General features: G+C 44.5%; 1 protein-coding gene across 5 annotated transcripts in view; it reads right to left on the bottom strand.

Moving 5' to 3' along the window:
* Window positions 1-19,716, bottom strand: part of ETV6 (ETS variant transcription factor 6) — a 223,319-nt gene that overhangs the window by 155,090 nt on the left and 48,513 nt on the right. The gene's annotated exons all lie outside the window — the stretch shown is intronic.

Raw genomic sequence — 19,716 nt, 5'->3', positions numbered from 1 at the left:
TACTCATCAGTACACCCAGAAGATCAGATAAAATCCTGAAAACATGGGCAAAGTTCAATTGACAGCTGCCCCTTGTAGGCCACGAACTGGCACACCTGGCCATTTGGCAACTGCTCCTTCCTTTAGCAGATCTTACCTGCCTGGGCAGGAAACAGTGATAAGGCTAAAGCTAGATCATGTTGACTGCTATGGTTTGTCACACTCGAGCAAAACTCAATTTAGAAACAGGACCTTAAACTGTTGCAGGTCAGGTCAGTGCAATTCATAGAGCTATCAAAAATAACAGAGATAACGCATGTCAAAGTGTCTTATAAACTATAAAGCCCTACATACAATATTACATACTATTATTTCAATATTAAATAATGCTAAAAGCAGTATTAGATTCTAGATAAACTACTGATTACAACTGTGAAACAATAATGCGGGTATATGGTTAAAGGTGAAGAAGTCAGGCAGAGGTAGCTGGTTACTACGTAAAAAGGTTCAATTAAAAAAATCTTTTAAAGTGGTTTAAATGTTTAATAAACAATACATACGTTTAAATGCTTTCCTTTAATTACAAATGACTATGATCCAATTTGACAGTAAAACTAGTGTCGTAAATCTTAACTTTGAAGGGGATCTCCAAACAACCTCAAGGGCAGCCCCATCTCCTCTATCACTGTAAAGTAACATAATCTAATTTTTAAGGTGTAGACTATTCTCTTGTGAGGCATACTAGTGCTTACCAGTGTATAATCCAGCCCTAATTTACTCCTCTGTGCTGAACGAATATCTAGCTTAAAAGAGGAATGGGGGCGGGGGGAGGCCGGCCCCGTGGCTGAGCGGTTAAGTTCACGTGCTCTGCTTCTGCGGCCCAGGGTTTCTCCAGTTCGAATCCTGGGCGTGGACATGGTGCTGTTCATCAGGCCATGTTGAGGTGGCATCCCACATGCCACAACTAGAAGGACCCACAACTAAAAATATACAATTATGTACTGGGGGCATTTGGGGAGCAAAAAAACAAAAAACAAAAGAGGAACAGACAGGCAACAGGAGCCTTTATCTAAGCCCCATGTACTGAAGTACGGATCACCAAGTCTTGTAACTGGAAACAGAGCCACCTTCTCCTGCCAGGGTCAGCTCCCATGGAGCAATCACAGGGGCACTTGGTTGTAGCACCCTGCACGGACCTGTGGACCACCAAACCTTGGTCTTCTCCCCAATACGTGTGATGCAGCCTATATAGAACATGTGCTATAACATGTTCTTCACTTTTTATAATGATGTAAATCGAGTTCACTCCTCACACTTTGAATCAAGAGTCTTAACTGGAAAACCAGCTCCAGTTCTACTCGAGGCTATATTTTCTTAGCTCTTCATATTTCTTATTCCCTGAGTCTTTCTTTAGGATTAATATTCCCCTCAAGTAACTTCATGAGTGATATGGATGAGGGACAGGTGTAAAATGATTGAAAGAAACATGGACACCACAAATAGAACAGGAAGCTCCCTCGAACATTGCTACTACAAGGAGGAGGGCCCTTACAGATGATTTCTATGTGGTGCCTATGTCAGAAAAGTTAGTCCCGTGAGACGTGCAGCTGGCTTGTGTGTGCGTACAAACAGCCTTAGTAGCCTATGGGATGTGGGCACATCTGTATTCTATAAGGCTTCTCCTGTACCAGTTTCCCAGCTGGGAGCGTTAAACACACAGCACATTCAACAGCCTGTCATCCAGGGTGGTGCTTATATATATGCTGGGCAGGCTACATCCTCAGAGCTAGCTACAAGGCAGGGCCTCTGCAAACTGGTGTCCTTCTCCCTCTGCCCATTCATAGCCTACCTACCCTCCACAGTATAGATAATATCTCTTCCCTGACGACAAGTTCAAATCTTGACACTGACATTTACTAGCTGGGTGACTTTGCTCAAGTGACTTGGCCCCTGAATCTTGGTTTCCTTGTCTGTAAACTGGAGATAAAGACACCCATCTTGAAAGGCTGTACAGATTAAATGAAATCCTGTGTGTGAGTCTAAGGCTCCGATCTCAGTATTATACAGTATCTGACACACAGGAGGAGGGGTTTCTCTTCTTTCCAGCCTAAGCACTCATATGCTTAATCCCGAATGGATTCGTACTTTTAAATTATTTGTGTTGATAGATTATCTTCCCACTTAGATTATGCAGAATCACATCATTTTAATTTTCCCTATCCACTGCACGAGCTGTGTGCGTAGTGGGAACCCAATATAACCATGGTCGAGGATATTGAACAACTGGATCATTTTCCCCACATCCAATCAATAATATCTGGTAATGTTTCTTTTTTTTAGGGGGGTGGGAAAGATTAGCCCTCGCTAACATCTGCTGCCAATCTTCCTCTTTTTGCTGAGGAAGACTGGCCCTGAGCTAACATCCGTGCCCATCTTCCTCTACTTTATACGTGGGACACCTGCCACAGCATGGCTTGCCAAGTGGTGCCATGTCCACACTGAGGACCCGAACCAGCAAACCCTGGGCCGCTGAAGTGGAACATGCAAACTTAACCACTGCGCCACTGGGCCAGCCCCCTCTGGTAATGCTTCTTGATGAAACTACTGTTGAGTTCTGGATACAACTGACCTCTCCCCTCCCCTTTGCCTCCTCATGCCTCTTCTTCCAAACACATCCCTCTGCCATTTGGAATGCCCTTAAGAACTCTCAGAAGTCAAGGTATCCATTCATTTGATCACTTCTTGAGTACGCTTCTTGAGTACATAGACATTTCCTGAGTACATACTGCGTGCCAATGAGAGGCACCGTGAATCCATCCTAGACACAGAAATGGTAAGACACGATTCTTGCCCACCCTTGAGGCAAGTGGAGGGAGTCATATGAGACAGTAACAAACACTCAAAATAATATAGCAGTCCAGATGCTAAGAGTATATACGTGAGTCCTATGAGACAAAGAGGAGGAAGTCGTAACTCACCTGCAAACACTATTCTGAAATTTTAAAAACATATATTGCCTTTGAGATAGACTTTTAATGCACTTAACTTTGTTGAAATAGTAGGTAAAAGGGAAACCCCATCCTGGTCTGTTACAAAATAGGTCAACACATTAAGGCAAATGTCCTTCCAACGAAACCCTCAGGATTGCCAAGTCCTTGTCAGTACCTTTTCTCACGTCAAGCCATGTCCAACACAAAACAAAAGAATTTTCTTGCAACTCAATCTTGGAATTCTGACCAATCCATTCACACACATATTCACAGCAAGACATGTAAGTATTTAGCACCAGACTAAGTGTTGAGTAAAAAGAAAAAAAGAACTATAAGTCTTAAAAGCTCCCTGCCAATTCCTGGCAGGGAATGGATCCTGGAGAAAAGATGCCCCCTGACCCATGGTGAACCTGATAGGGAAAAAGGGCAGAGATGGGGGTGGTAGCAAGTTCATGATAGGAGAAATACATGGTCAGAAAACTCCAGTCTTCCCAAATGGGAAGGTGGAGAACCCAACGGTAGGAGGATAAGACACTAGAGTAGCTCTACTCAAAATCTTGGTGTCATATAATAAGGAGGGTCTCCCCTACACAGCTTTGTGCTAATGCAGAGCGCCGGTCACATGCAACCAGTTTGGGAAGCCTGCAAAGTTCTCTGGCATGGATCATACACCCAGACAAATGCCACATCTAGATACATATTTACTACAAATACCTTAGTGAACCGTCTAAACAATTTTCCAAGTTAATATTTCATTCCGACTTCTCTAAGGCTTATCATTATTTCTCAGTTACCCCTCCCCCAGCTGCTTATTCCTGTCACCCACTCAACCCTCTACTGATACACAGAGCAGAAAAAAAGGCTTCCTGAAGGCCAGGTCTTATTCACCTCTGTATTCTATTCCCTCACCCCCACTAGTACCTAGCAGAGTACCTGGCACAGAGCAGATTCTCAATCAATGTTTATGTAGTACCCAGTCATGGGACAAGCAAAGAGAAACAATGAGAAAATCAACCCTTGAAACATCACATAGTTTACAGATTCTCCCCTGAGTATAAATTCTCCTGGTGCTGACCGGCACAGACCCAATCCACATGATTGGCTCCAAATACTAAAGATCCATGGACACGCTTTGCATGGGAGGAAACTTCCTTGCAAACCCTCAGAACACATACTCGCTCTAGGAGACACCTGCTAAGAATGCTGTACCCAGAAATCCTAAACCTTGCCGTAAGCCCTGGCCACATCAACTCTGCAAAACTAGCCCCTATTAGGACCTGTCGGAGGGAAACCTGAAGTGCAAGAGTAACCGGAGACTCAGGCAGTTGACCTGCTTGCGATCTGGAGGTAGTCATAGTTTCGCTGTGAGTTTGAACCAACTGTAACCGGGCAATACCTGACAACCAACAGCCCTACAAGAACAAGAGTCAGGTGACCAGCATCCCTTATGTTGGGGGCGGGGGGGGGGGGGGGGTGCGGTTCAGACCAAAGCCAATTCTGCTGGGTCAGGCAGCACAGGTAGGCTTCAGATGGCCTGCTCTCTCTCCAGGAACTCTCAGAAGTACGAGTTCCACCCTCCCCAACCAGGGGTCCCACATGCTTCCTGGAGGCTCTCAAGAAGACCTGCCCTTGTCCCAAGGGGCACTTGTTTTAGAAATGTTGACAGGTAGTCCAGGTAGCAGCCAGTGAAATAAAAGCTTCGCAAACAGTTAGCAATACTACCTTGGCTTGGCATGTGTGTACCCGCAGTTGTGGGAAGAAAGAACAGAGACTAAACTCACCAATGAGTCAGTCTAGGAGAAGCCAGGACAGGACAAAGAACCAGGAGAGAACACTGATGGATAAATCTAGTTTGATTTGTAAGGATGACACGACTTGTGTAATAAACGTTCACCAAACTCTGGTTACATGCCTGGTACCACAGTGCGACACTGAGACAAAGAAGAGGGGATAGTCCCCAAAGAGCTCATACTCTTGAAGGTCACACTTCATGACAACAAATGTGCATTTTCTTTTTTATTCAATATTTTATTAATTTTGTAACAATACTGTTTATGAAGAGCAAGACAATGGGAGGGAGGGAGGAGGAGGAGGGATGATAGAAAGAAAGGGGAAGGAAGAAGGGAGGCAGGAAGCGAGAAAGGAAGCAGAGAGGGTTACAGGTATTAAATGTGATAATCCTTGTAAAGGGCTTCTTCAGTCTCTGGCATATAGTAAGTGCTCAGTAAATATCAGCTATGATATTGATTGTTATAAGGAGCCCAAAACTGTGTCATGCTGGTCTACAATGAATACTTACAACACAGTAGGCAATATTCCAAAGGCTTATGTATTAATTCACTTAACGCTCGCAAGCCTATGAAACATTAGTATGCCCATTTCACAAATGAGAAAACGTGGGCACTAAGAGACTCCCAAAACCATAATCACCCAGTTACACCACTATCAGGTGAGAGATCTGAGAATCAAACCCAGGTAGACTGATTTGAGTTCACCTTCTTATTCATTACACTGTGGTTCTCACAGTACGGTCCCAGGAACCCGGGAACTTTTTAGATTTGCAAATTCTTGGTCCTAATCCAGGCCCACTAAACCAGAAAGTCTAGGGGAGGGGCCCAGCAAACTGTTGTTAAAAGCCCTCTAGGTGATTCTGATGAACACTACAGTGTGAGCACCACAGCATTAATTACATTAGAGGACTTCTCCACATAGTGGCTAAAGTAAGGCAGACAATAAAACGCCTCTCCCTCATTGGGACTGGCCTTGCCTGGCAACGGGCAAAGATTGAAACACTGGGGTCATCCATTTCTCTCAGTTTAGGGAGTGCCTGAGGACTGGCGCTCGGGAGAGCAATCTCAATTCTCTTTATTTTCAGAGAAGTCGATTTGGTTTCTGATTCTATACTTGGAGGTAAGGAGGCTAGGAGAGGGTGAGACCCCTTGGATGTCCTTAGAAGGGTTTAACTCCTTCAGAGCACCCCAACCTCAGTCAGCAGATGTAACAGGCGACAGTGTCCCAAAATATCTACCACTAGACTCAAAACAAAACTCGAAAAGGAAAGCTTTGCTTCTCATGTGTTAATTTAGCTCCTGACAATGTATTCCACGTGGATTTGTTCTTTCTACTGGAGTTAATTCAATCATTCAAACCGATTATCCAGTTTGTAGATTATCTAAGCCTTTTGCTTCTCCTCCCTGGAGCTGCTCGCCTTTTGGCCATTTTGCTGTTCATTAGCACCTCTGCTGAGGATGAGCAGGGGAGAAGACAAGGTGAGGAAACTCAAACCAGTCAATTTTTCTCCTTGTTAGCAGTTCTGGCAGCCTTGGTGGGAGAAGAATTGTTCGTGGCTAAAATGAGACACTGGGATTATCTATGGGCTTCAACTTTCCAGCTCTCCCTGCCCCTAATTATCACATATAGTCCCGCCAGCTAAGTTTACAGTGTTAGCCCCATCTCCAAGCGAACAAAAGCATAATGTTCAAGTTCTAGAATTTCTACAGAGCTAACCTATGATATCCTCTTACCTAATTACAGCTCTTAAAAATGCCAAGGTCATAGACAATTTTGGTCACAGGTGAAAAGCTCACTCCATAAATTTTAACAGGTGGCTTTTCCCACTACTCCAACTTTCCATGACTGAACTGAATACACGCATCCTGACTCTCATAAGAAAAACAAGAAATCTAACATTAATTAGGCACCTATTATATTCTAGGGTGCCAGACCCTCTGCTGGATATCTTATAAACATTACCTTGTTCAATTCTAAAACAACTGGGCAAGAAATTTTTATCCTGATTTTATAGGGAAACCAACATTTAGAGAATTTAAGTCCCAGAGTCAGTAAGTAACAGAGCTAAGATTTGGACACAGAACTATCTCCCGACCCCAAAAACCTATGCTCTTTCTGCTACACAACTCAGCCTTGCCAATCAGATTTTTTACTTTAACCCAGAACTCTGCTGTGACAGTGCTTCCGAGGATCATTTGGGGCATGACTGTGCTAATTGCTCTGTGACTTTTAAAGATGAAGGCTGTAGCTGACTGAACCTGCTAATAGCATCCTCAGAACGTCCTCCGAATATTTTCAGGTATCTACTCTTTCTCTTTCTATCAGCACTAATACAAATAACCACCAGCTTCCACCCCTTTGCCAAATCTGTACAAACTAGCACTAGTCTTGTTCATAGCTGCTGATTAGTGGGAGACCAGACATTTCCTGTACAGTAGAAGCCTGAGGAGGTCCTACAAGACGCCTTCACTTCCCGGATGACTCAGGGCCAGCAAGTGTGCCAGGATGCCCATGCCGCAGAGGCCCATGCCTAGGATGTCACCACATGACCACTTCCCATTTCAGTGAGGGAAGAGCCGAATGGTCCAGTGTGAAGGTGGAAGGAAGAAAGGGGGAAGAGACTCTGTTGACAGTCCTAATATTCCACTCCCCAATTTCCGCTCCTGTCCCTCTCCCCAGTCCCACCCTTGCTGGATTTTAGTGCCTCAACTTGCTTTTCTCCTCCCCAAGACTTGCTGGCCAGGCTGCTCCCCGTGACTCTGCCCTAGTACCCCAAAGGCACCACAGCACCTCGAGACTCTCACCGTGCGAAACACTGAGGCCTCTTGGTGTTGGCCAGAGATAAATTCATCTTTATTTAGCATCTTGTAAAATGACAAATGGGCTGGCTTCATAATTTGTCAGCCAGTCCTTCCTCGCCACCGCTGGTGAGTGAAGACGGGCTGACGTGACTTCATCTCAGTCCAGGAAACACTACAAAAGCTTGTCCTTCAGGAAAGGAAATCTCTTCACTCCCCTACCTACAGCACTTAGTGTCTCTACCACGTTGTAGACCTGGGAGATCAGTATCTTCCACGGGTCTAAAGCTTGTTGGTATTTTTAATATGCGTTACATTGCCCAAAGAGCTTGTAAAATAATTCTGAGCAAGGACTACACTTCTTCACCAAAGAACATCAATACGATGCTAGACCTGGAGGCAGTGCCTCCTAACTTGAGACGCAGGCCTCTGCCTGGAGCAAATGGATCCCAGACTCCACTGACGTGGCTCCCCAAGGTCTAGGCTTCAGCTTCCTCTCCCTGTGGGCTTGCTGACAGGGTGGCAGCTTAGCTAGCCCCGGAGTAGCTTCAACATCCTTAATTTAATCCGGTCTGCTTCCATTTCTGAAGATGCCAGAGAAACCACACTGATTGCCCTAATGGACTGGACAAAACACTAAACACATACATTCTGCACAGCCCCAACAACTTCAAAAAAGAGAGAGAAACTCAGACCCTGGGCAGTTCCAGTCTGAATGATGCTTTCTGAATCACAGGTCAGGGATCTGCCAAAGGTCCTCACACTGACTGAGCGTGAGAGTCAGGTAGCCCTAAAATGGACCTCTGCTTATTCAGAAACACAATATTGAGCATCAGACTGGTTTTCATGTGTGAAGTTGCACAGGGACCCTGTGCTTGTTTGAGCCTGTCTGGGCTAGTTTGAATGCTCTGCTGTGGCTACCTTGAAATTCTTCACAATTTTTGAACAAGGGGCTTGCATTTTCATTTTGCCCTGGGCCCCGCAAATTGTGTAGCCAGTCCTGCCATGCACTTTTAACTCCAGTCAGAGTCACTTCAAAATACCCACTTAGCCTGGGAAGAGGTGCCAACAGACGTAGGGGGCAGTCAAGCAGGGTGTGAGACTTTGGGCTGGCAGGGATGAGGAAGGAAGGTGAGGTATGGGAGGATGACCACTCCACAGAGAGGAGGGAGCTGGTCAGGCGACAGGGTGCCCAGTGTGGGGCGATGCCACCAGTGCGATGGCGGCATCAGAAAGAGCTTCTCAAATACACATCCCAAGTACTGCTCACTTTGGAGCACTATTTTTTGGAAACTTCCCAAAGCTATCTCAAATCTTTGATTATGGGCCTCACTTTCTCTCTCTCTTTCTCGGATTTATACAAAGTCTGACTTTTCCCCAATGTTTTATAGAAGCTTGTTTCAAACGCTGGCATTCTATTTGTTCTTTTCTCTCCAGCCTGAAAGACACTGCATGTGATGAGGGTCGTGGAGACTCAGCGAACTCCACTTCCAGGCTGTTAATTCTCCGCTGAAAATCCACATCGATCAGCTGCAGAACACGCTGCTGCAGGAAGCAGTGAGGGTCAGATACCACCGACCAGGAGGGCACTCGGGAATAGCAGGGCCACTCATAGCCTAGAGTCTGTCTGAGTGCAAACTTCCCGGTGATCATCAACAATGGCAAACTATAGAAGAACTGTCCGAAAGAACATCCTCTAAGGAGCAGCCTTGGACAAGCTTTCCCAAATTTTGCCAAAAGGAGCCAGAAGACAAAGACATTGTTCCTTTGGATGCTTCAATAGCTGTCCTGTGATCACCTGCAGGTGCATGAGATTGAGCCTTTTATTAATGTTCTCAGACATGACAGCTAGAGACTGATGGATGCTCCTTACTCCTCAGCACGTGTGCGCGCACACACACCCCACAGCATCACACTATTATACAATGGAAGAAAGCAGCTGTGTTCCTTTCAAAAGGACAGTTATTCCCTTTAGGGTAAGTAAATAGTCCACAGAACCCCTGCTCGTTGCTCCAGTCTTTCTTAATCCCCGTGCACGGCCTCTCCTGCAGAACCATGAAATCAGCAGGAAGTAGGCATGCTTTATGGGCTGTGTGTCACTTAGCACTGCCTGTGCATCCTAATCCGTGATGAAATAAGGAACCAAAGCAATCACCATCAGAGCTGAAAATGTGGCACCCTTGGCTCCAAGTGTGTCCTCTCTTGGGAAGGCAGAGCTGCTTGCCTGCTTCTTGGCAAAAGAAAGAAAATGGAGCTGAGCAGTTGCCGCCGTATTTGGAGTAGGAGAACATTAACATACACGGTGCAGGAAGAACAATGACAGGCAAAATAAAAGTTTTCTGAGGCTCAGGAGAATCCATCTACCTGTGTGCACTGAAGGCCAGAAGTACCCCAGCTCCACCTTCTGAAACACCTGCTAGGATGATAGCTCCCTGCTAACCACACTGCCCCTTTCACTCCTGCAATCAAAATCCAACTTATTATTTATGATTTAAGAGAGAAGGAATCTGCACCTACTCATAAGAACTTGGTGGCATAAATCAGTCCCAATTCACAGATCACAGTCCTGCTTTCCACCTAATGGCATCCAAATGGTCTTAAACACAAGGGTAGAAAGCAAGATGTTGCTTTCTTCAACTCTTCACATCAGACCCAGAGTGCTCAGCAAATTCCCTTTTACCAAGATTGCAGGCTTGATCCAGTTAGGTCAAAGGTCATGATTTCCCTGAGCTCTCCTATTTATTTGAAGAAAGGACTGCTGAATATTTATTGATTATTATAAGAAACCTAACAAAGGAATCTGATAGAAATTCTCTGATGTGGGTTAGTTTTCCTCTATCCCCTATTATAATGGCGATTTTCTAAGGAACTCAAAGCCTTTAATTCCAAAGGTCACAATGTGTAATTATCACCAACATTACAGAGAGAATCAACTGTCATAAATCTTGAATTTACGATAATCAGAGAAAACAAAACTTTGTCCAAGAATAAGGAAAACAATGTCTGACCTTCCTTAATAAGGTTGACTCACCATCAGTGGTGAGAAAGAGTACTGATTCAGGAGCTAGCAGGGCACAGCAGTGAAGAATGCACCTTGGTTGGGACAGACCTGGGTTCAAATCCCAGATACGCCACTTGTTAGCTGTGCAGCCTTGCATGAGTTATTTAACCTCTGAGTCTTGGTTTTCTCACCTTTAAAATGAAAATAACTCAGTGAAATACGTCAGACAAAGACAAATACTGTATGATCTCACTTCTCTATGGAACTAAAAAAAAACGTAAGTCATAGATACAGAGAAGAGATTGGTGGTTGCCAGAGGCGGCGGGGTGGGGGTGGGGGGCTGTGAAAGTGATCAAAAGGTAGAAACTTCCAGTTATAAAATAAATAACTCAGGGGAGGTAATGTACAGCATGGTGAGTATAGTTAACAATACAGTACAGTATCTTTGAAACTTGCTGAGGCTGTAGATCTTAAAAGTTCTCATCACATGAAAAAAGTTTGTAACTATATGTGGTGACAGAAGTTAAATGGACATTGTGTTGATCATTTCACAATACACATATATATCAAATCATTATGTTGTACACCTAAAACTAATACAATGTTACATATCAATTATATCTCAATAAAAAAATAATAGAATGAAAATAACGCTACCTAGGATTGTTAGTAGGATTGTTACAAGGATTAAAGGAGACAATGTTTATACGAACCACCTGGCACTCAATGCATATCCAATAATGGTGAGCATGAGCTCCGTTCCCAGCTCTGATGATCATTTTATACCTTGGTCTCATTCTCTTCATCTTCAAAATAAAACAGCCAAAATAAATAACCACTAGGATCTAACCTGACTGAAAGCTCTCAGAAAAAGAGAGTGTTTAACTCTCCACTAATGCAGTCTATCTGATGGCCAATGAAAGTGAAACAACTTATAATTAAATAATATTGTAGGATTTTCAAAGTATAGGCTCACAAAACTATCAATTTTGTCACCCCAAGAATTCCTATTCATTTTTGTTAAATAACAAAGATAGACATAATCTTCCATATTCAAAAAACCTCTCAAAACTGTCTCCATATATTACACCCTACTGCCACTGCCCAAGATCAGGGCCTTGCCATCTAACCTAGATATCATCTGTAATCACTTCCAAACTGGTTCTGATGCATCCCTCATCTCCTTTCTCCAATCAACCTTTCTCAGCCATCATCATCTTCCCAAAGCAGAACTGACCGTGCTCCAACACCTTCACTGCCTTCTAACCGCCTTCACGATAGCCCAGACTCACGAGCATGCCTCACTTGTCCTGTGTTCCAGCCATCCACCTTCCCAAACCAAATGTCCCCTGCCCTCTCCACCAGGAAGTCTACTCTGATCCCCAATCTGTAACAATCACTTACTCTTGACCTTCCACAGCACTCCGTCTACACGTGTCTTACAGCACTGACCACTTTTTGCCTCGAGTTATAATTATTCACCTAAATAACTGTCTCTACTGCTGGACTGTAAGTTGTATCTTTCCCATCTTTGGTCCGTAGCCTTTAGAGTCATGTTAAGACATGCAGGTAGTAGGTAGTCCATGAAGGCTTCCTGAATTATTACTTAATTGGTTAATTGGTTTCAGCATGCCCCTAATCAAATATATGCTTAAGGAGAAGATGCAGGGCCGGCTAGTTAGACAATTCATTATCACAACATCTTTGATTAGTCAGCTGTCACCTTGGAAAGCACAGTGAGCTGGAGGCAAGCCCATGAGATGTTGGACACGAGGCTGGTTAAGTTTTGATTGGGAACAGAGAACAGGAAAGAGCAGCCTTGGTTATACCTGCGCCCAGAGAACACGGGCAGGGCAGAGCTGTTTTCTTTTGTGTCTTCCCCTCCCTCTCTTTCTCTGTCCTCTCTCTCTTATCAACTCCTTCCTCCTCTTATCTCCAAATTTAATTCATCATTCATCCAATAAATATTTAGTGAGGGTTCATTATATGCTGAGCACTGTTCTGGCTCTAAGACTACAGCACAATGATGCCACTAGCTTCCATCCCAGTGCAGTGTGTCCTGAACTTCAAAGGCATCCAAATCATCTGGGGATGTTGGGGATCTTCCCAAACAGCAGGATCAGACTCTGGGTCTGGGGTGGGGCCTAGCACCTGCATTTCTAATAAGCTCTCGGCTAATGCCGAGGCTACCAGTCCACATTCTCTGTAGTATGGTTCTAGATTAAACCCTGGCTGCACACAAAAATCATCTGGAAAGTTTTATAAAATACTGGGCCTGGGTCACTTCCCCAGAGTTTCTGATTTAATTGTTCTGAGGGCAGCATGGCTTTAGAATTTATAAAAGCTCCAATGGTGATTACAATCAACATCCAAGGTTGAGAACCATTGTTCTAGTAGGAGGTTTAAAGAGGTACTAAATATTTATTTCAAATAGGTACCATGAAGAAAAATAAAGTAAGTACAACAGAAAGAAAGAGAGTATACTATTTTATATCAGGTGGTCCAGAAACGCCCTTCTGAGAAGGTGACATTTGAGCAGATACCTCAAAGATGTGCAGGAATAAGCTGTGCAGTTATCTGGCGGAAGAAGTCCATGTAGAAGAAAGAGCATGTGCAAAGGCCCTGAGGTAGGCATGTGCTTGGCATGTTTGAGAAACAGGAAAGGAAACATGTTAGTTTCCTCAGGAAACATACAAGACCATTCACTAGGAGACTTTATTAAAACGATGGTTTACAACTATAGTAAAACAGGTAATCTGATCTTAATGGGAAGTCTAGGCTCACAAAGCCTGAAAGAGGTCAAAATGAGTAATGTTTTACATCTAAAAAACACTCTGAGATGGGCAAACATTTGGAAGCCAGGGAAATGTACATGGGTATGTTAGGTCATTTAATCATCACAAGAATTGTATCAAATAGATATCATTATCCCCATTCTAGAAATAATTGACCAGAGGCTTGGGGGGTATATTCACTTGCCCAGGATCATAAAAGGGTGAGATTAACCTGAATTAACTTGAATGTTAATCAACTTGATTAACCTGAATGACTTCAAGATCTGTTCTCTTTCCATTAGAAATTAACCACACACCAGGGTGTTCTCCCTAATTCTCACTTCACACATGCCCCCACCTTGGGCAGAGTGGGTGGGAGAAAGAGGGCACATGTCAGAAGTAGGAGGAAAAGGGTACAAGTGAGGGAAGAGGGGAAAAATTCAGGAGGTAAAGGAGGCAGAGAGAGAGGAGACGAGAGAAGTGCTGAAGGACAGCTGTCTCCCCCACACACGCCTTCAGCTCCTGGCTATTCACAGCTGATGCTCACAAAGCCCCGAGAGATGGTGTGCGGGTTAATTTTACATGTCAACAGGCTGGGCCGGGGAACCCAGATCTCTGGCCAAATGCCAGTCTAGATGTTGCTGCACAGGTAATTTTTTAGATGAGATTAACATTTAAATCAGTGGACTCTGAGTCAAGCAGATTATCCTCTATAATGTGGGTGGGTTTCATCCATCACTTGAAGGCCTTAAGAAAAAATAGACTGAGGTCCCCTAGGGAAGGGGGAATTCGGTCCCCAGACTGCCTTCAGACTTGACTTCAGACATCCACTCTTCCCTGAGACTGGCCCTACAGATTTTGGACTTGCCTGCCTCTACAGCCGCAGGAGCCAATTCCTTAAAATAACACTCTCTCTCTCCACACTCACACACACACACATACACATGCACCCTACTGGTTCTGTTCCTCTGGAGAACCCTGACGGATGCACGACCAGGAACATCATCCCCATCTATGATGTGATCCATCTCTGAGAGGTTTTCCCAGGCCACGTTTCTAGGAAGCAGTGAGACTGAGACTGGTGTCCGGGTCCTTGACTCCACACGGGGCCACTTTTAGAGCTGGAATTTCATCTTAAGTCTCAGACCAGGTTAAAATGCTAAAAACCTGACCACTCACAGAATGTTTTTAATAGCATTTTTATCCTTTAAAACGGACTGGGGGATGAAATAGGGAATAAGGTAAAGGCAAATAAAAAAAAATGTACTTCACTTTGCCTACAGTTGCTGAGATCACTCTTTCTGACTTTTGTGATTGCTAACAAGTGAGACAGGAGGGTCCATGTTGACCAGGGTTCTACCCTCCGCCTGAGGATTCAACAAAATGCTTTGTTTTTATGAGGCTTCCCCGATGAGCTGGAAAATAATGATGGGAAATTAACACAATCACAGATGCCAGCCTAAAATTTCAGGACTGAAAAACACTGCAAAAGGGCTGGAGTTTGCTGGAGCCTTGACAAAACAGGAGACAGAAAGCAGAAAAAATAGAGAAAAAAGTGATTCAGTGATGCAATTCCACCCACGGAGGAAGGCTGGGAAATACCATACAATTCTTCCTCAAAAAAACGTTGATCAAAATACTTACTGGTTCAAAAATAATGATGTTGAAGAAAGCAAGGAAATGACATGTAAATCACGACTTCAGATGAGTCTTCCTCTGTACTAATTTTTGAGTAAATAAGAATTTGCTCCCAAAAGGTCCCAGAAACCATTGTTACCTTATATGACTGACGTTTTGAAAATGCTTTAAGGAGAAAGGTTTGGAAAGCAGAGGGAGCAGGATGAATCTCTCACAGAAAACAATGGCATACACAAACATTCTCTTTCCTTCCAGAAAGGAATCTGGGATCAGAAACAATCTCTCTACATACCAGTGTCTAAATGTGAGAGCACAGAAGAGAGGGGACCAGGATACATGAAGAAAAAGAAGAGAGGTATTTAAAAAGAAAGTTTCTATACTTCAATGGAATAACTTCTGCTCCATCTGCAACTGAGATGGAGAAAATAACCTCGCAGGGAGAGACCCCGTTAGGCCTCCCGGCGTGTGACCGCCCTCTCGATGCACCACTGTTACTAAAAACACTACATTCGTCTCCATGAAAAGATGGAACTCCTTCCTGGAGAAGCAGTTTTGGAAACTGAGTGGTATGGTACCATTTCACTTCTCACCAAACAGGAAAAAGCGTTAAAAACACTGAAGAAACAAGAATAATGGGTGGGGTTAGTGTCGAAAACTGGGAGAAATATGGTCGGGAAAAGAAAAAGAGAAAAGAGAGGCAAGACTAAGGCCAGGCTCAATTCTCTGGGGACAGCCAGTTCTCTGGAAGAATGGTCAAAGGCCTTTCACACTATTTGCCCAATTCAGCTGGTTAGTACTGGTTATTCTGAAGACTGCTATTATTTCACGACATTTGCCAAGGTCCTGGGCAGGAGAGAGGTGCCAGATATTGGCCATGCCTTGCTGAGGCCTCTGACCATACAAGCTAGCACGTCCTCATCTGAGTCAAGTACGGGGTCTAGTCTCCAGGGGCTACCCTGTAGCCTCCAGGACCTGTTTAAACACAAAGTAGGGGGCGGCTTTCTAGGTGTGACCTGAGGGAAGCCCATGACCCAACCCACCACTAACCATCACATCCTAAAGGCCCCCTATAACAACTTCTCCTTGGTGTTCAGGAACGGTGGCTGCCAGACAGCTTCTCTCAAAACACCAGAGCTTTCCAGGCAGGGCAACACATTCCTACCAATGACCTCATTGGCCTGGATGAGTTCCTCAATATGCCCTAGCTATCAGCAGGCAGAGCACAGGGCCCCAAGGCAGCGGAGTATTTTAATAATAGCCAGATCTGATATTTGCAGACCACCTTCCAATTTACAACGTATTTTAAAAGCGTTAGGAGCAGGGGCTTGGAGGTCAGACTGCCTGGATTCAAATCCCATTTCTACAACTTTGTTGCCATTTTCTCATTGCAAACTGAGCATGATGACAGCAGACACCACCTGGGATTGTTGGGAGGAAAACAAGGGACAAACAGGTAAAGGACCCTGATCAGTATCCGGCACATGGGGACACATAACAAATACAGACTGACGACTCGGCCCAACCTGGGGCGCAGGGAGACAGGGGCTCAGAGAGGCTAAGTATCTTCCTGGTGATGAGCAGAACCAGGGTTCCACATAGAAGGTAAGGAAACACACAGATGGGACTGTGTCCGTGTGTTGGCAAGGGATGGGTGTATCTGGGGGGGGCATTACAGGAGGGGGGATGTGAGTGACCAGAGAAAGCCATAAGACTTTGGAAGGGGACAGAGTACTAAAAAGGAGAAAAGAGTACTCCAAAAATGGTCTTCTACAGAAAATCAAGGCTTCTCCTCCAAGGCCCAGACCAGAATCAGCCAAATGTTTTCTCAGCATGTGACTAATATACTGTTGATCTCCTGACGTAAAAATACTCTATTCTGTAATGCTAACCACATGAGAGGCAGAGAAGCGTGATATGCTGTATTAGTCAGGGTTCCCCAGAGAAACAGAACAATAGGATGTGCACATATATATAGCAAGAAATTTATTTTAAGGAATTGGCTCATACACTTATGGAGGCTGACAAGTCCATATCTGACGAGTGGGCTGGTGGGCTGGAGACCCAGGCAACGGCCAATGCTGCAGGTCAGCTGTGAAGGCTGATGGCTGCCGAATTCCTTCTTGCTCAGGGGAGGTCAGTCTTCTGTTCTATTCAGGCCTTCAACTAATTGGGTGAGGCCCACCCACATTATGAAGGGCAACCTGCTTTACTCTTCAAGTCTCCCAATCTAAATGTTAATCTCATCCATAAACACCTTCTCAGAAACATCCAGAATAATGTTTGACCACATATCTGGGCACCATTGCACAGCTAAGTTGACACATAAAATTAACCATCATGTATGCCCTTGTTTGCCTTCAGAGAGCCTGTATTACAGAAAATTATGACATCTCCAAAGAAAACACGTGTTCTACAAAGACTTACCAAAAAAAAGAGGTTAAGGAATAAAACTCACAAAATTCAAGACAGTGGCTATCTCGGGTGGGAAGGCAGAGGCTGGACACGAGAAGGGACACAGGCAGGGCAGTAGTATTCTAGATCCTAAGTTGGACGGAAGTTCAGACTGTCCATTTTATAACTATGCTTTGTAACTCACACATCTTCTTGTGTTACATATCAAATATTACATACAAAATAAAGGGGGGGAATCAAGCTTTCAGGCCGCATAGTGAGACCACCACTCAATACAGCCTCCCCTGTCCACTCCTGAAGCGAGAGCTCTCCTTCTCTGATCGTATTGTGGTGTACTCCATCCGTGGGCAGATATTGCTAGACACTTTTCATGTGCTTAGGCTGTCCCTTCTCAAATGGGTTTTAAGTCCCTTACATTCTGGGACAGTTTCTTACAACACCTTTTTATTCCCCGCCCCCCGAGTCTGGCTGAATGTCTGAGTAACTCAATAAAAACTCACTGATGGCTGAAAAACAAGGTGGGTGGGGGCAAGGATAACAGAAATAAACCAGCGGAAAAGCAGAGTTGCTTGAGCGGCACTGCGTTTCAGCTTTACGGAAGGCATTAACAGCTCCAACGGTTGGCTTGAGAGATCAGAAGCCAGGCAGGGTGACGTGCAGGAGTCTTACATGCCTAGAATTAAACAATGCTCATCCCACGTGGTGCTGGTTTACAAATGGTAGCCACCACTTGTAATGGTGTTAATAAAGATAACAGAGCAAGACTTGTATAAGGGGATGCAAACAAGACAGGAGCAAACTCCAGACTTCGAGCAGCCAATGGGAAGTGCCTCCTGGGGATGAGGCCCCTCAGCTCCAAGTCTCCTTCAGAAAACAGAGCATGGCACCCTGGCACTTCTAGCCAAGTCCCCAAGCAAATTTCCAATCTTTCAGGAAGCTTCCTGCCCAGTCTAGTCTGTAGCTAGGAAGACAACAAGACTCCTCAAAGAGCCAACAGTGAGGAGGGCTCCATGTGTCTTCAAACCCCTAGTCCACGCTGTTAATCCTTCTCATCAAGACTCCTCAGCCCTAAACTTGAGATGCTCCCATTGGTCCCATGAACCCCAGCTGTGACTTATTCCAATTTTGGTTACAGGAGATCAAGACCATATGCGGTGGTTAGAGCTCTCTCCTGCTGGAAACAAAGGTTAACTTGGAGAGAAAGGACAGCTTTTGATGTCCGCTCACTACACAGATAAGGATAACAGAATACTGGATGGGGATAACGTCTCTGCCCAATGAACTGTGAAGGATCAGGCTGAAGAACTGTAAACACAACTGCTAAGAGAAGAATGGATAGACTTCAAATAGCTTATAAATGAATCCTGATAAAAGGGCACTTTATATGCTATAATTTAGGAGAGAAGGCTGAGACTAAAATTACTGTAGCTATGTTCCAGTCCAGCCTCATCAAGTGACAGGCAAATACGGTCCTGTGAAGTGACACAATCAGCTGAGAGACAAGTCAGGTCACTGGCAGGTCTCCCCAGGCCACATCTGCCCTTTCCAACATGACGTACTCTAGGATAGGTCATTTTGGCCACTTGCCACATATACAACTTGGAGTTTGTGTAAGCTGGCCCTGAATCAAAGAAAGGTCCAGATTAGAATACATAAATCTATACGAAGGAGGTTGGAGGGCAGTAATTGAAGGGAAAATAATTCTCTCCTTACACTAAGAGATGGGAAATCGTCAGAGTTTATTAAGCAAACTGGGAACATTTCATGGACCACCCCCCCCCCCCCCAACCACGAGGACCTACATACTGGTTCAACAATTCCAAAACTTCTCACATTTTGAAGAAAATGCTCTTCATGATGACAGAATTCTCAACACCAGCCTGCTATGTGGAATTAGAGGAACAAGCAAGAGCATGAGGTGGTCCTTGGTAACACAGTGCAGACCCAGAATAAAAAAGTCTGTATCCAGCTCACATGACGAAATCCTGGAATTCAGAGAGGGGGTGATTCCCACACGATCCAGCTCTGAGCAAAGGAGACGACCTCCAAAAGAGTAAGGCTCCAGCCACACCACTCCTGGTCATGGAAAATGAGCCCACACCTCAGGATTTCCTTATTATTTTTAAGACTACCCATTTGAGAAGCAGGGAAGGAGAATTTTTCCTGTTCTCACCAACACAGTTTTTTCATCTGTGCCTCTCTTACACTGCTGCTCTTCTTCCAGAATCTGAAATTGAGCACTTCTGTTTACTTTCTTATAAGTTCCCTGAGGTTTGATTGTTGATGTCTGTGCAAGTCAGTGATTAGCATTCTGACTTCAATTCCTTCTTCAG

Source organism: Equus przewalskii, chromosome 5, assembly GCF_037783145.1.
Source record: "Equus przewalskii isolate Varuska chromosome 5, EquPr2, whole genome shotgun sequence".
NCBI lineage: Eukaryota > Metazoa > Chordata > Mammalia > Perissodactyla > Equidae > Equus > Equus przewalskii.
The sequence above is the reverse complement of the archived record's forward strand: the minus strand, read 5'-3'. Positions and strand labels throughout refer to the sequence as shown.